Source organism: Vanessa atalanta, chromosome 25 (genome assembly GCF_905147765.1).
Source record: "Vanessa atalanta chromosome 25, ilVanAtal1.2, whole genome shotgun sequence".
Taxonomy (NCBI): Eukaryota; Metazoa; Arthropoda; class Insecta; order Lepidoptera; family Nymphalidae; genus Vanessa; species Vanessa atalanta.
The window spans coordinates 2,298,543-2,317,282 of NC_061895.1; the positions used below are offsets into that span (position 1 = coordinate 2,298,543).

Consider the following 18,740-nt stretch of genomic DNA (forward strand, 5'->3'; position numbering starts at 1 on the left):
TTGTGTTCCGGTTTGAAGAGTGAGTGAGCCAATGTAACTACAGGTACAAGGGACATAACGTCTTAGTTCCCAAGGTTGATGGCATATTGACGATGTAAGGAACGGTTAATATTTCTTACAGCATCATTGTCTATGGGCGGTGGTGATCACTTATCAGGTGGCCCATTTGCTCGTCCGTCTACCCATATCATAAAAAAGTGAAGTTCAATTACAAAGGTGTGTTATCATCTACCATGTATGTTACTTTGACAGCCTTTGGCATGTAAGCGTTCCTTTATATTATTTAACCATTTAAAACTTTTGAGAGATCTTTGTGACCATTTGTGACATCTTTGGAAGAGCGTAAACATTGTCCCATCGAAAAAAATACTGACCCAAAGTGAAAAGGTGAATATTCATATATTATATATGCAACACAAAAATGCAAATGGAGGTATTGAAATCAGAGTATTTTTTTATTTTGAATTAGTATATTATTTTATATTCAGTATTATTAGTTACTATTCTATTATTATTATTATTTATTCCTTTGTTTTATTAACTTAATAGTATAGTAGTAAGCTTAAGAGTACAAGTCACAGATTGGGAGGACAGAGATTAACTAACTAAGAATCACAATTTCGCTACTAATAAGAAAATAAATTGAATTAATATTAAAATAATCTGCATTGCCCATTTTATATTTATAAGTTGTTTTATAACAAATGTAAAAAAAGGTTTTTATTAAGTATCTTTATATATTGCGCTAAAGAGAAAAAATAATTAAAGTTCTTCCGATTGAATGATGATTATCGCAAGTACTACTAACAAACTACCCAGAAGAAATCATAGTAACTCACGACTACTGCAAGTGTACACACACACACATTTCTCTTGCCTCATTATCATAATCAGACGAAACAAAACGTCACGAAGGGAGAAAGATTTGACGCAAGAACATCAGCTTCACGGGCTTTCTAAGGCAAGAGTGTGCAACACTGTCTACATGTCTGGGCTGCAACTGAGAATTACTCGACAAGAGTAATTCTCAGTTGCAGCCCGGAGACTCAATTCGACTCAACTAGACCTAGGAACTAAGAATTGAAATTGAAGAAGCTATACCCCTTGGACCTCTAATTACACAGCTCACTCACCCTTTAAACCAGATCACGACATTGCTATGTCCATTATGTATATCAATACTCCTCTTTAGCGGTAGTGACGAATGGTACCTACCTACCTACCTAAATTTATTTAATCACAATGGGCTTCAATATCAACCAAGATTATTGTAATTAGATCTTCGTTATTATTAATAGTACTATAGTTATACATTATTAATATATAATTAATTAATGTTATTTTAAATGTAAAGGTACGTTAAGATCTTTTATTTATTCAGACGAAAACATCTAGAACAATTAGTTACAGCACTTTATTCTGTCTTTATCAAGATACTTTTAATTATACTAAATGTTTTAACTAGCGTTAATATCAGACTAAGGAATCATCTAGTTTAGGAAATTAAAAAAAATGTTTGTACGTTTTGCATTTATAGTTAGCTAAGCTTAAGCTCCCTTTATTATCAATGATAATAAAATATTATCAATTCAACTAAAGCACAGATGAAAAAAAAAACAATAAAAGTGCAACATGAACGAGTTTTCATTACAAAATTGGTTCCACTAAAAAAATTGTAATCGTTTGACCCTTGACAGTATGCAAATGAGGTCTCAAATATCTTTACAAGGGCGCTAATTTTTTTTTGTTTCTACCTTATACCGGTTCGAACCGGTTTTTACCGGTATTGTTTAGATGGGATTGTCCTTTTGTTGTCTATGAGAACTAAGATTGTTGATAAAAGATGTTTTGTTTGATTGAATTTTGATGTGTTTTTGTTGTTTGTAACGTGAGAACGTTCTAAAAGATAAAGATAGATAACACGTTGTATAATAGTTTTCTATAAATGATAGTATTTAATTGTATTTTTACGTAATATAAGTAGATTTACTAATTTGAATCAGCAAGGTTCTTTGTCATTTTTCTTTCATATCAACAGATAGATGGATAGATATAATTATTACGTCCCGGCCGTCACGCTTTTAAATAAATATATAAAGTAAAAATCTAATAATTTGTTACTGTTAGTACTTCAAAATAGACAGAAGATGTTTCATTCCAACCCTTGTTAACCCAAAATGTACTTGACATTTTTAAGATTTTTTTATAAGTAAGCGCATAAAATCACCATAAAGCAAAATAACTTCGGAATTACATCTCGTGCAGGTTCGAATCGACATTTTTGAAGGTGGACTGGCTGGTGGGCTTGGTGGTTAGGGGTCATCAGCGCCCACAGACATTGACGCTGTAAGAAATATTAACCATTCCTTATATCGCCAATGCGCCACCAACTTTGCTCAATTATGTCCCTTCTGACGGTTATTACTCTAGCTAATTAAACCTTCAAGCCGAAACACAACAATGCTGTTTGGAGGTAGAATATTTGACGAGTGGGTGGTACCTAGCCAGACGAGCATGCACAAAGCCCCACCACTAAGTGAACATTTTAAAGGTTAATTATGAAACATTATCGTATTTCAAATAAAAGGTATTAAAAATATGTTTGGTATTAAATACAATCCTATCTAGTGTTATAAAGGCGAAAGCATTTCTGTGGGAAAGAGTTTCTATATAAATATTTTTTTTAATATTTGTATGTCAACAGACCTGTCTTTCGTGCCTTTGGTATTAAATTTTAATTTTATTAGTTTGTTACGATTTCACGTCTTAACCACTCAACCGATCATCGTAAAACATTGCATACACGTGCTCAGGGATACAGAGGATGAGGTAGGCTACCTAACATTTGTTCTACCCCGAAGACTAAAACAAGCTGGATATAAATAAAACAATACAAAAAGATATCAATACATCGAATCAATTTGAAACATTAATCATCAATAACATTCGGTAAGTAAAATATTCATTTTTAATTGCGATGCAAGACATGAATAAGTATTGCCAGCTCTGCTCTGATTAAATTATATTTTTTTATTCATTTTATCAAGAAGATTTGTTTTTTAATAACTTAAATTTTGCGTCATCATATACAACGATCGCCATTGATGAAAATTTTTGTAACAATATTGTCAAGTTTGATCTTGATTGAAGTAAGCATCAAAACAAATAAAATTTCGCATAGGTATATATTAATAATAAATTCATTACATGTTCATATATATATATATAACATATCTATAGTTATCTGTTTTATCTATGTATGTAATCTGTGAAGTTTCTATTAGACTTATCTATGATACAGCAATGTCTGGTATATGACGTTGCAATGTCTATTTTTAAATGTCAAAAAGTAATATTTAATAGGACTTACGCCTCATCCGTTACATGTTTATAAGACAATGCAAGAAACCAGTGTGATTTCGAAACAATTATAGAATGTTTCAACCCTATCGGTTGAATTGTATAAGACATATAAAATTTTAACAAATAAATCGACGAATATTTTAAGAAGAATAAAACATTTCGTATTTTTTCTATAAGTGTAAAAACTACCTTTAGTTTTTTTAAGATAGTAGTATAAACAAAATATTTTCTAAATCGGTTCATAAAGGACGTAGTTCTGCGGTAACAATCATAAAAATACAATCAAAATGAGAACCTCCTCTAAGATTTTTTTATATACATGTATATTTAAGTACATAAGCTAACTAACAAAAAATAAGTTTGTATGAAATCTTTGAGAATAAAAATAACCCTTCTCTTATAAAACGAACGATTTAGAAATATTTTTCAAAAATTAATAAAATAATAGGAAAACAGTCAACAAAAATTAAGTTTAATAGTTTTAATGAACTGGCAATACCGGGGCTGCGATGAAAAAGTTATTTGGAAGAGGGCTAATGACGCCTCGCTCACGCACCGCAGCCTATTTTTAATCATTTTCGGAAGAAGGGTTAGGGATACATGTTGTGGAAGAGACTTTTGTAATACATTTAACAATCCATAATATACGTTTCGTTAATGTTTAAATATCTGTTTTTGATATCTTTGCCATTTATTATTCTTTAAATTTTCCATTGTTAATATTACTAGATATTTGATTTAAAAAACAAATCATTAAATGAAAACAAAGCTTCTAATAAATAAATAAATAAATAAATATTGGACAACATCACATACATTACCTTGATCCCAATGTAAGTAGCTAGAGCACTTGTGTTATGGAAAATCAGAAGTAATGATGGCATCACAAACACCCAGACCCAAGACAACATAGAAAACTAATGAACGTTTTCTATATCGACTTGGCCGGGAATTGAACCCGGGAGCTCGGAGTGGCGTACCCATGTACACCAGTGTACACACTACTCGACCACGGAGGTCATCAAAAAGTTCTGGAACATCTATAACTATTACACTATATATAATTTTTTTTTTTTTTTTTTAATACATGTAAGCCGTTAAAATACTGCGAGGCAAGGATACACGAATAAAGAAGCCGCCTCCACCATTACTAGCCGGTAAACGTAAAACGTTATTGATGGTACGATTCCGTGACAAGTGATACGCGTAACGGAGACCGTGGGATCGATAACCGGCGGACTGAATTTTTAATCTACTATTCAATGTGAAATAATATTTAACGAGCCTACCTTTATATATTTGACACAATAATAATTACAATAAAATTACGTCTGTTGTTTTATAATATTGTCTTATGACGTTTATTAATAGAAGTAGTAATATCTGCATTCGTTTTGGTTGTATAAAAAAATGTTTAGCTATGTGCGAGATTTTATTAGATATAATTATATTTTATGATGAACTGTAAGAGATATTTTAAGAGATATAGACGCGGGTTATAATCTAACCAAGCACCACTGAGGTTTCACAAGCTAAATTTGGTTATGAAGAAAATAAAAATTGAGGAAAATTGTGAGTGTCGCATGTGATTCAAAATATATATTGTCAAAACTTAACTTTCAATATTTATAAAAAAACACACACACACACACACTATATAATAAATAATAATTGAAAAAAAAAAAATGCTCTTTCGTCAATTTAATTTTATCGTGAGTAGTAAACGTTTGTTCTAGCACAAAAAAAAACAACTATTATATTAAAATTTAATTTAGCCTAAAAAAGTGTTCCTACAATATTATATATATAAATTTGGCGAGATGTAATAGCATTTTTTTTTCATCACTAAAGTGCTTAAATAATTCTAAACAAACACCATATCAGCATATAGCATATTATAATGTATAAATAAATTAATAAACGTTTAGAATCAAAACGATTAAAATCCAAACATTTAAAAAAGATTAAATATACAAAACCAACGGTGTAAAAAAGCTCCCTCACTCTACTCGATCGACCGTTAAACAGAAGCCAAATATCAATTCCCGAACGTTTAAACGGATAAAAAAATAATAAAACAAAAAACGCACCCTGTCTAAATATTGCGTGTCAAAGCCCGCAGCTCTAAACGTTACCAGGAAAAAAGTAAAAAGCAGTTAATCTTGACACATTTGCTTAGAATTTGAAAAAAGAACTCGCACAAAAAACCGCCCCCTGCCATTAGGTCGACCAATAAAAAAAAAGAAAAAAAAAGCATGTTTAACATCGTTTGAAAAAAGAACGACTTAATTGGTGGTGCGCGTGCCGCCCTAGTTTTTTTTACATAACTTTTTTACGCTTCCATTCAATAACTTTTTTTATTTAGCCGTGGGGTGAATTTTTTGTGACAATTACGCCGGCGTTCAGCCGACAAATTATTTAAGATTATAACCTTTTAAAAGCTGTTAGCGCTGCATAATATTACGTTGTAATTTATGTCGGTTTTAATTTAGTATTTTGCCCTGTAATTCAATTATAATATTTAGAATAATGAGTACTTATTTTTTTTGTTTTTATTGTATATGAAATTGTAGTAATTTTAAATTAAGAACATTGTTAAAATGTACATAATGTGTACTTGGATGAATGCTGTTTGTGCATTTTAATGTAATTCTTTTAATTCTAACTTTATAATTAGTATTATAATGTTATGTCTAGTACACTTACCTAATATTTACAAGAGTAGTTTGTTTTAACATTTTATGATAACACTCATAGATAATGAATTAAAAGATAAGCAAAAATGTTATTCTAATAAGTCGTATTACTTAAATAATAGTGACATCTGTTGTAGAATAGCAATAAGCTATGTTTGTATGTAATTCTAATAAGATTTAATTAACCTAAATACTAGTAGCAATATTAAAAAAAAAAAAAAGAAACATTTAAATATCGAAGTGTATTTGTTTTTCGAGAAAAAGCACTACTTATTTTTTTCAATTCAAACTTGAAACAATTTGACATAACACAATCTGTAAACACTGTCTGTTTGATATTATCAAAAAGGTCACTCCCGAAATAATCGCAATAAAAAAAAATTAAAAAAAAATTATTGCATAAGTATGGAAAATTACCTTAAACGTGAAAAAGCAACCGGCCCGCGCCGCGACAACTTATAAAATTTCCATTTAAAACACACTGCTCATTATCTTTTTTCTAACGAAAAAATGCAATAATCAACAAAACGAAACATCTAAAAAACAATTATCTATCATATGAATCTAAGCTTTAACTGGATATAAATAATAGTTAATTTAATATGTCGCGAATTTCGATTTACGTCCTTAAAGAATATGCGTTCAACTTCTTGGACTACTTTATAGCCAATAGTGAGGGAACAAGTCTTATTCGAATGTCTAGTCAAAATCTCGACTGAGGCTTTTCTGATAGGAAATAATACTAACAGCAATATAAGAATAGCTAAATTTATTACTTATTAGAAACATACTTTAATTATTGCTACGTTTTAGTTTTTTATTTAGTAATTTTAGACGACTTAATCACACATTATTACAATGAATTTCTGTAATAATCTTCTCGATAATATATAAAGTCTTAATCTTTAATCACATGGTTTAGTTCGATCAAAAAGCAACTAGTTTATTTATAAGATGTAATCCCAAATTGAAAGTAATGTACTAGTCATTTAAAAATTTAAACCCAAATAAATTTAATAAAACAATTACAATAAAACGTATTTATTTAAAAAAATAATTTAATATCATATAAATCATTCCTATAATGACTTGCCGTGTTTGTAACGAGAGTTTAAAATGTAAACATTGGAGAAAAAAAATGTGGGTACGTGATTTTTTTATGTTTATAAAATATGTTTTAGCTTTCTACTCAATAAATTAACATTAATTTCCTTTCGTTCTCGACTACAATGACAAGCTAGTCATTATCTTCGTTGCACATTCTGAGTGCAGTGCATCACTAGCTACATATGTGTGTGTTATCAGCTCTGCTACGTATATAGATAAAATTTTGAAAAATTCTCAACTTTTCCGCGATAACCCCGCCCGGGCGCGCAGAAAAAAGCTTTACGGACGTATGTGTAGTCGAAGATTGTATTTTGGAGTTTTTTTTTTTACATGTTGTGTATTTAGTTAAGTTATAAATAAATAAATATAAATATTGGACAACATCACATACATTACTCTGATCCCAATGTAAGTAGCTAAAACACTCTTGTTATGGAAATCAGAAGTAACGACGGTACCACATTGAAGCACATTTTAGTGAGTTGTATTTTAGGGCACATATAGAAAGCTATAACAAATTAATGGATGGAAAAGTTGTTTTACAATGTCGTATAAGTATTTATTTATTTTGTCTGTTTGTTACTACTATACACTTAATATTATTTAATTTATTATTACCGATTTAAAATCCTATATATTATTTGCCGTAAGCGAATCAGAGAAGACTTAAATGGACATATTAAAGGATAATATAGTTTTTTTTGCTATAACATGTTAGGTTCGGTAGTTAGTGGTGCATTGTTGGTGAAATTAAAGGTATACCGTTAGTGTCTACGTTAAAAAGCGTTCATTTATAAAGTGGCCCATTTGTGCTGTATATAAAAAAAATATCAATTAAAAACATTCCCAGAGGAGCGGAGTTACTATTCAACGGAGAAATGCTGCAAGCATTTTTGCCACATTTTATCATGATTTCTACATTTGTTTTTTTTTATTTGTGTAAGTATAAGAATTTATTATTAACTTTGATTTTTGGTAAATAAATAAATCTATTTACCAAAAATCAAAGTATATCTATTTTGGTCAGACAAATTTAAAAATAGTTTTAAGTATCGCTTAAATACATTCATTTAAAACAAATTTGATATAACAATAATAATCTAGACTAAGGATAAGACACATCTTATAAATAAACGCTGTGACCGACAAGTATTTATTATTTGCTATAACGTTATCATACGACATAGTATGTGTTACAGGGTGTCTTTGTGAGAGTCTAGATAAAGTCCTATCTTTGCCTAGATGCACTCGGCGACTGGTATAACCTGGCTAGATAGAAAAGTACTTCTTGACTATTAAATATGGTTATATATAAATTATTTTAATATTACTTGTGTTAATTAGTAAATTAAAATATTTGTATATTAGTTTAGTGTTATCGAAAAGGTACTTTTGTGATACTGTGACGTGTTATAATTATTGTTGCATTTACTTGTGTTTTGAATGTGTTATTAAATTTATATCTATAATAATGTGTGCAAAACTATGAATTATGCACTAAAATGGATTCTTTCCGTAATTTGGGTTGTGGCGTAATGACTTGCATTTGATAGAAAAAAGGTAAATATTTCTCAAAACTTATTAATTATATCATTTAAATGATGTTATATATGATATCGATGTACACTTTGAATATATATGACGACCTCCATGGTAGAGTAGTGTGTACACCGGTTTTGATGGGTACGCCACTCCGAGGTCCCGGGCTCGATACCAAGCGGAGACGACGTAGAAAAAGTTCATTAGTTTTCTATATTTTCTTGAGTCTGGGTGTTTGTGGTACCGTCGTTACTTCTGATTTTCCATAACACAAATGCTTTAGCTACTTACATTGGGATCAGAGTAATGTATGTGATGTTGTCCAATATTTATTATTATTAGTTATTATATATATAAAACAAAATAATAGTTATAATTTACATTTTGTGAGTTACAATTAAGTTCTTAATAATCCTATTGCGGCGGCCATTGTCAACAGAGACTCGACTGCGCAGAGAATATTATACTGCACAGGTGTGTGCACAAACTCATTTTATAGTATCTCTCTCAATCGATGGACGGCCTTCTAACTTATAGGGAGATATCAGGTTCAGGACTAATGTTTTTAGACGCTTTTCAAGGCACGGGATTGCATTGTTAAAACCCCTAAGGGGTTTACCTAAGGGGCTCGGGAATTATTTTTTTTGTCTAGACCTAAATAAAACCTCTGTATGTGCTTGTAATCTAGCTAGTAAAAAAGGTTATTTATTACTGATTGAACCATTTGATTTCAGCAGAGTGAAATAGAACCCAATCTCAAGCAATGGGTGTCTTAAGATTTTGTTCACCACAATCATCAATCAGCCATCTTCGATCCACCAGCCAAATAAATAAAAGATTAAATAAAACGTATGGTGACGGGGATTCAATATCAAAATCAAAATATACTTTATCCAAGTAGGTTTTTCTCATGCTCATATGCTTAATTTGTGTTTATAATTCATCTCGTGCTCGGCGGTGAAGGAAAACATCGTGAAGGACCTGCGTATGTCTAATTCTAACCAAGTTCTGCCACTTGTGATTTCACCAACCCGCATTGAAGCAGCGTGGATATGATCCTTACCTACTCCTCAAAGGAAGAGGAGGCTTTAACCCAGTAGTGGGAAATTTACAGGCTTTACATGTAAGTAGGCTTTTACAGAACTGTATAAAACGTAAAGCTACCGGTTGGTAAGCTCAGTAGTTACTGGTTGTCGATGTGTAGTGAGAAAGCTGCCAAATCTCGTGCTAATGTACCAATAAGTATCAATGCACTGACTCATACTGACACTTTGGCGCTGTAAGAAATATTAACCATTCCTTACATCGCAAATACGCCACCAACCTTCGGTCCTAAGATGTATTGTCCCTTATGCCTGTAGTTACATTGGCTATCACACCGAAACATATTAATGATAAGTAGCATGTGTCAGAACATGTGAGTCGTAACCGAAAATTGCGGCAAAAAATGACCATTGAGTATTCACGTGCTTGATTTGTACTTTTGACGTTTTGACGGTCAAGGAAAACGTCGTAAGGATACCTGTGTGTATCGATGTGTTAGATGCGATCACACATGTGAGAAACGGAGAACCAAAGCCCAGTAGTGGAACACCTTTACTCTTAAAACATATGCCATTTTTAATTTGTCGATTATTCAAATTCAATTGTTTTTTTCATCTTCCAGGAAAATGTTATTGAGGCCTTTAAGATGGCATGCATCACCTAGGCGAAGACAGTGTTGAAAAGCAATGAATCCAAAGGATGTACCACCACTACTATAAAATACTATAAGACAAATTCGTTGCATTATCAAAACTAACAAAATTTATATTTATTCTAGCGACACCGGCTTTACATGTGTGCAATTTATTAATATAGAAAATTATAGAACTTAAGAATGGCCTTTCTGCCAGTGATTTTTTTAAGTATTGGAATATTCAGAACTAATATTACCCTCCTTAAAAACAAATAAATTTTACTTATAATATTAGTCTTGATTATCTATATCTCTATTCCAAATTTAAATAATTGTTGAGCAAAAATCAAACAACAATGAAACAGCGTGGCGACCAGCGCCGATATTCATTACATTTTGAATTTGCTTCCATAAATTTGACGCTTATAATATACTTATTTTTCTAAACAATAAGTATCCTTTATCTTCCAGTATACTACAACAAACGGACCAATTAAAATAAATCATAAATCATGTAACAAAAAATAAAGTATCTAATTTTCTACACTAAGGTACGGGTTGAATACTTTAGATAGAAATATCCGTGAATCATTAAAATTAGTTAACAATTCGCTAAAGCTAAAAGAAACGACCGATATAATCTTTATTTTTGTTAAGTCGTTTAAATTAGTCAAAAGAAATATTCGTAAAGTTTATCTTATATTTAAAATTACCATTTAAATGAGATTTTTACTTAACCTTTGAATACTTTCATACTAAAATATTTATATAAATTGTGTTGCTTACGTATGTATTATGCAAAATATTCCTCAATAAATTACCCGTTAAAATTACTCAAAGTTTTATCATGCGGAAGATTTAACGAAATCGGCTTAATTACCGCAGTCAATTAATAAAGGAATTTTCTAATCGCGCGCCTGCGCCGTAAAAAGATTTATCTTGCGCACACGCAGCCAGCGACCTCTGCCGGTAATTGGAGTAGATATAGCCTAACGGGGTGCCGCTTTTTGCTTTAGATAATGGAAAATGTGGTTTAGTCTTAAAAGGCATGCACTATTTTTTTATAACTAAGTTTTATAAAAATAAACAAAATTGCTTATAATTTTTGTTTGATACATATAATTAAATATTTGAATTGAGAATTCGTAATGTTTAAAGCTTTAAAATTTAAATCAATTTATATTTTATGTAATTTATTGTGAATATAAACTATTAATTAAAACTAAAATTGGTAAAGAATGAATTTGTATAAATAGACTATAATTACGATGTCATAGATAATTACTTATTTTGTCTAGACTGTTTTTATTCGTCAATTACATGAGTCGGGGATACATGATAATAGGGTATTAATTTTTAAATTCCGTTGATTTTCCTTTTTTGCTCATTGAAAGCGTACGGGTCACAGCTAGGATGTTATATATAATATTATCAAAATAAACCTCAAAATGTCGCAAATCGTAATTATTACACAAATTAAACCGGCGGCAGACATCGTCCTGGTTGACCGTGTATAATAAAAAAAAAACTTCTGCGTATTCTGGTTTAAGTTTTATATATATATTAGTTAAGACATTACAAAATAACGACTCATTTATGATATTTAATAAGGTTTTCTGTCAAGTTTCCGTCAAGTTCAGTAACAGTCCAAATTTAGAGAGTTGGCAATATTACACTCCTGTGTTTGAAGGTACGTGAAGATGGATCTGAGCTCTCTCCTACCATTGGATTATAAGAGTCATGGATCGTAGTGCGTAAAGCTGCAACAGAGATAGTTAGTCTTCAAGATTAATAGCTAATAGTCAAAAGTTAATTATAAGAGGACATATTGCAAGCAACCAATTCTTAAACCGTAAAGTATGACATTCTTATTGATGTTGTTTTGATAATAGTTTCATAGATAAAATACAATGCATGTACCAAGTCTGTAATTCAACATATACGAATGAAACAAAGAAAAATAATAAGAGATCATTGGAACAAAAACGTTTCCAATCACATCACCCCTTGAATGTTCTACACTGAGGAAATACCTTTTATTTTCTTTTGGAAAAGAGAAGGTTGCATTACACTGTGGATTAGTGAATATATCTAACCGAAGATCATATCATAACTATAATGGCAGAATTGAATGGGTTACATGATCCATAAGTAAAACAAAAAAGAGTATTTATATATTAAACACAAATTAATGAATTTCTTAGAATTGAATCCGTCGCCAAAGTTTTATTTTTAGTATCAGAGAAATGTAACAAATATTTCTAGTAGTCACATTCAATAAATTCTATGCACAAAATATAGGGCCACGTGGACAAATTCACTGACACAAACTTGTATTATAATATATAAATAATGTCCAATCCGGATTATGACTCAACATTACCTTACGTTAAAACGTCAATCCGTTACAAACGAGATAAAGAGAGATGCTGTCAAATGTACCACGACTCGGCTAAGTTTAGGACACCTGAGAAACTTCGGGCATTCCATGTTCGTTAATCACAATTAATCCAATTAAACAAGACCTAAATATTAAACAAATTGTAGAACTTGAATTTATATAATAATTTTATATAAAGTATTAAATAGTTTTTATAAAAGAAAGTTTAAAATGTGTTATGATAAGTCATTGTCATCCCCGAAAATTAATGTTTACTAGTATGTGACGTCATTGTTGATTTCAGTCGAAATATAAAGTTATTATACACGGTAAAACTGTTAGTCTTTGGCGTCAGTAAGTCTATTTGTTAAGTATAATATTGTATTGCTGCATACAGATGCAGTCTGGGTGCATTATCCTTGTGATTGTATCCACTTGCTCTGGAGAGCAAGTTATATTACCGTTAATATTTATAACCATTTGTGTTAACGCTACAATTGAAAGTAGCAACATTTAGTATATTCGTATGACTTATAACCTCTAAATTAATTTCCAACCGTATTTCGACATCATACTTCGTAATTTTACACGTAAGAAACAACACTGAAATAGTATAAATCTTACAAAACTGTTTGGGATTATGCATCAAATTGAATACTTAAGATTTTATGACGGCCACTAATAAATAATTGAATTGAAAGTATAACTCACAACTAAAGTGATAAAACCAATAATTTAAATATTTAGTAATAACTCATAATAGCTCCATTCATAATATATCTGGTACTTTCAGATTAATAGAATTATATATAACATATATTTTGCATACACATTGTAGTGACTAATATAAATTTACGCGTACCAAATCCATGCCAACATCGGTGTCAATTCACAACCAGCCTAAAAAGACACATAAAATGAATTTCCATATGTTCAAAAAAACACAACCTTACTTCAAAGTATTTTCAATATAATATCAATACGGAATAACGAGTGAGCTAGAAAATAAAAACCGGCATTAGAAAATCGACTTAGATGCAACAGAGAAAAATAAATCATCGTCCCACGCACGCGACCTAGCCCAACGGACACACGCAGAGTGAAAAGGACAAAAAAAGTCGGAGCAGGAAAAAAAGCATCGAGCGCGAATACACCCGAGGGGAATGAACTGCGAAAAATAAGACGAAAACGTTCGCCCGCGCACATGTGCGTTCGGCCATTTTTTTCTCGTCGTCCCGCTCTAGCGCCAAAAATGGGCGCATATCGGGCGCGTGCGAGTGAGACGGGAGAAAAGAAAGCGCGAAAGAGTTGGTCGCCGTTGGTTCTGTGCGTTGCCGCGCGCGCTGCTGAGCTGGGAAATTTCTTCCTGTTTAGACGTATACTCCTTACCATTTTGGTTCGTTCTCCATTATTCGATAATGTTAGTTATTTGCTAGATTAACGGAATGCTTTGGTGCCGTAACAGTATTCACATGAATGTTTCCTTTAATTTTATTCAACCATATAAAGTTTTTTGATATACGTAAGATCATGTCTTATATCGATATGTTAATAAAAATCATTGTAATATAAAGTATTTATTATCATAACGTGTCTATTTCGAAACTAGTTGTATTAAAATAAATTAAAAACTAATTAAATAATGCAGTTGTAATGTCTTCCTACACAACGTGTTACTATAGCTGATTCTGTGTCGATGCAGGGCAAATTGACCTATAATAGATTGCAAATAAGGGCTATGTTTCATTCAGGTATTCTAATGAATCTGTCGGACGGTGATTTAGCGTTCTCGAGGGACCTTTTTAATTGATGCCTTTTTCTCGGCATGTTTATAGCGTAGTTGTTAAGGTCTAGTTGTATTTTACATAAGATTTTTTTTTCTAAGATTAAGATACTGGGTACAAATAAAAAAATACTAGCATGACAGTGATTTATTGTACGTAAAAGATAGAAAATAATATGGGTTTAATGGGATGTCGAGAGATGCTAAAATCGTCGCATGAATGGTTGTCGCTTTAAAACTGGGCATACGCTTACTAGATATATCCAGAACTTAGACTAAATATTACACATTTCAAAAACGAAGTAGTAAATGTAACCCAATTATTATCTAGCCATATATTCGTTATTTTAATTAATAGAAATTTCAAACATTAATTTGAAATAGAAACTCTATCGAGAATCTTTTTTCTTTTCAGATATACCCAAAAAAGGGAAAACAAAACAAAAACAATTTTTAGTTTGAATTGAATAAAAATTAATTATATTAACTAAAATGAGAAAAAAATTACGGAGTCATTTTCGTCACATTATTTATTTAAATTTCGAATTCAACTTTTTAATTTATTTTTCTTTTATGGCTAAGGGATAAATAAATTGTTGGTTACAAGTAAGAAATTGACACTATATTCCTCTTAAGCTACTTTCCTTACTAACGCAGATCATCGAAGGAGACATTAAATTGGCGTAAATTTTTAAGAGCGCACTAAAACTCTATTGCTACTTTACACTTCCTTATTCTGAGACTAATTGGCGTGCAATGTTATTATCAGTAGTTTTTATTTTATGTAATATTAAAAAAACAAAAAGTATGAATTTGTGAACTGATAAGCAAACGAAAACATGAGAACACTTGGGTTGATTTTTAAAATCTGACAGTTATAAATGACGTTCGGACGGAGGCTGCGTTACGAAGCGGTGGTAGTGTTTAAGTATTGATGATTCAAAAATGCTTAATTGTGAAGTTTACTAGAATAAAATACTTCTGATTTGATTTAACTATCGGTATTACTTAAATCTTAATTGGAAAAATTATGATCAGTCTCGATTTGAATCGCGTTCAATTAAAAAAAAAAGTTTTGACTATCCATTGACTATCCATCTTTTTTTACGTTATATACGAAATCCATCGAATTATAATAAAAAAAAAAATTACGCCTGATACGGTCAAGAAACAGATTAACTACATATAAACTTATTGTCGAAGCATCCTTTTAAGATAAACATTTGTTAGTGTACCTTTTCATTATTTTGATTAGGAAAATCATACAGACACAAAGTCTGTATGATTTTTTCAGACATCATCCAATCACAATCAATATTTTTGAATTACAGTTGTAACTGTGATTGTTATTTTTGTTTCCATCTTATATTAACTTAGGCTTAGTTATGTATAGAATATTTTTGGTGATAATTACGCATTTATAATATTAGTGAGGATAACGATAAAACTCAAAAGTAATAAGCTGAAATAGAATTATGCAATTGTAAAACGTTTCAGTAAAATTGGTCAAGTGGTCCTCGAGATTATCTCACAGACGGACGGACGTATCAATTATTGCCCTATAACCATTATATAATTTCAATTTATTGATCCAATATTTCAAATTATTAATTTATTCTTAAATAATAAGTGATTATAATGTTAGGTTTTTGATAATATACAAATAAAAAAATGGTTTAGATGGACATAGATAACTTAGCCTGTGTCATGAATAAACAATCAAACAAAGAAAAAGGGAAAAGTTTAGAAAAAAAAACAATTCTATAATTTAAAAAATATAAAAGATAACATTTTTTTAGTTGGAGGAAGGTGGTAGGGCTTTGTGCAAGCTCGTCTGAATAGGTACATCTTACTGATCATATATTCTACTGTCCAGCAGTAATACTCAGTATTGTTGTATTCCGGTCTGAAGGGTGAGTGTACCAGTGTGACTACAGGCTCATGGGACACATCATCTTAGCTCAGCATCCTAGTTTGGTGGCAAATTGGTGATGTATATATATGAACGCTACTTTATATAGATCATTATATACTATTTGTCAACCTTCATAAAAAAAACTATCATCATCAAAGACATCATATTGTTAACAAATATTGCGTTATTGGTATATTCGATAAGAATATAAATAAAAATGGACTATATATAAGTCCTGTGATTGGATACGCAGATCTAAGTGGAAGATCGCGGCTTAAATCTGGTCAATGACTTATAAATTTCCATAGGCATCAAATTGAGACATACAATCCAATTCGTTGTCGGTGAAGGATGACATCCGGAAACATCCCCATATCATTCATTAATCCATACTGGTGCAGCATGATGGAATAAACTCCAACCTTCCCTTTGCCAGCCAGAATTTTCCCAGAATTGGAACTACACTTTACTTCTTTATATAAATATTAGTCAACATACCCACGATATATGTGTGTCAAAAAACGAACACACACTGATGTTAGCTATGAAGATGACACTTATAGAAGAGCGACCGGAAATGGTAATGTAGGTTAAAATCAAGAACATCGGTTTGAAGTACAAAGCAAAACCTTCCCAGTTTAATTGCACACTCGTTACGGTACCTCCGGACAGGTATAGCTTTTAGGGTTAAGTGCGTGAGGACCTTAAGACCCACTTCTGTAATTAAAATTATTTAAAATATTTTTTTTTTATTATTTTCTCTTGATTTCATTATAGTATTTTTAATATGTCTAATAAAATAGGGAATTATAAAACATTGCAAATTCTAACTATAATTAGTATTTTTCATTCGGAAAACTAAAACCTCGAACTCCTTACAAAACATTTTATAATATAACAGATTAAAAATGTTGGTACAAACGAAATCACACCCAACACACACATCTACGTGTCGAGTATCACCCGTATTATATTAGGAATAAAGTCTAGAATAAAAATAGTGTTTATAAAAGAAATATAATAAGCTGGACCTAGTCCGTGCTTAGCCTTGCCTAACCTGTTTTTTCTCCATATCGCCTTACCTATTCTAACGTAATAGAATAACATGCGCAATGTCAATTAGCCTTTTTATTTAAACACGTGACGAAAAAAGTTCTATTTAGAAACGAACATGTTTTTTTTATAAATGTGGCTGGCATAAAGAAATCATTCTTATTTCAAAAACAATACACAATTAACTTATATTAGTTTATGCATTTATACATATTGTATAGGAACTTAAGCGCCTATATGGAATCAATTTAAATCGATCTTCGTTTGTTGGTTGCAAAAATATATATATAAGTAAATAAAATAATGAGTTTAACATATTATTTATGTATTAGGGCTAGATAAAAACATCGCATCCGCCATTTCGAAATAACTAACTAACGAGCGCTCATTCTAACTAAAACTCGAATCTTAGGCAATATAATTAGAATGGGATGCCATTACACTAACGGTCCCACAGATATCCTTAAATATTCCTCTCACATCGAATATCTTAAACCAATTCTCGAATTTAAAACGTAAACTTATGTTACATTTCGTAAAATCTAACATAGCAGCCTTCAAACGTATTAGCAAACGAATATCATCTCTATTTATATATACATACGGTTCTTATTTATAATAATCTATTCGCACTAGGTATCTCCTCCCCACCACATAGCTTGGCGTGAGTCAACTTGCGCGGGCGCAATTTTGCAACCGAAATTCTACCAGTTTGAGACAATGGCATTATTAGGCGTTAGACGCCATTTTGTTTAGATAAGTCAAGATTTAAGGCACATCTATACATTGTTTTATCTTAAACAAAATATATATTAATATAGAGAATTTTCTTAAATTATTTTTTATGTGGGAATATAATATTTTTTTATAATTTACCACAATCAGAAGTATTTAGTTAAATTTTTATATATTTACACATCGTTCGTATAATATTGATCGAACAGTACCTATGGAAATTAGTTAAATAGATTATACTGTTAAAATAATATTTTCCGGTCCACGGAAGCTGCCGGAAAATTTACTACATAATACAATTAATTTCTTAAGTGATTTATGTAACGTATATTTTTAAGTAAGTAACTCTTGTTAAGCTTTCCCTGTCTCGAACTAACTAGGGACACATGTGACAGTTATGCTAGGTCAATCTAAGAGTCGGGATTGAATCCATGACTTTCATAAGCATCGCAATGCAGTGAGTGCCGTTGAGCTACTGTGTCTTTTATTTT

The 18,740-nt window shown here is 30.8% G+C and overlaps 1 protein-coding gene and 1 long non-coding RNA gene across 3 annotated transcripts in view; one reads left to right on the top strand and one right to left on the bottom strand.

The window, feature by feature from the left end:
• LOC125073705 (zinc finger protein 408-like) overlaps nucleotides 1-18,740 on the bottom strand; it is a 101,006-nt gene that overhangs the window by 62,592 nt on the left and 19,674 nt on the right. The window contains exon 1 of one of the 2 annotated variants that reach the window (XM_047684680.1): nucleotides 6,477-6,521. The exons of the other annotated variant lie outside the window; for it this stretch is intronic. The gene's annotated coding sequence lies outside the window, so the exon portion shown is untranslated. Of the gene's footprint in view, nucleotides 1-6,476; nucleotides 6,522-18,740 lie in introns of those variants that run through there. 2 annotated transcript variants of the gene reach the window in all.
• On the top strand, nucleotides 8,358-10,582 carry LOC125073706. Its single transcript, XR_007120059.1, has 3 exons — nucleotides 8,358-8,726; nucleotides 9,440-9,602; nucleotides 10,372-10,582. It is a non-coding gene; the product is annotated as an uncharacterized LOC125073706 (long non-coding RNA).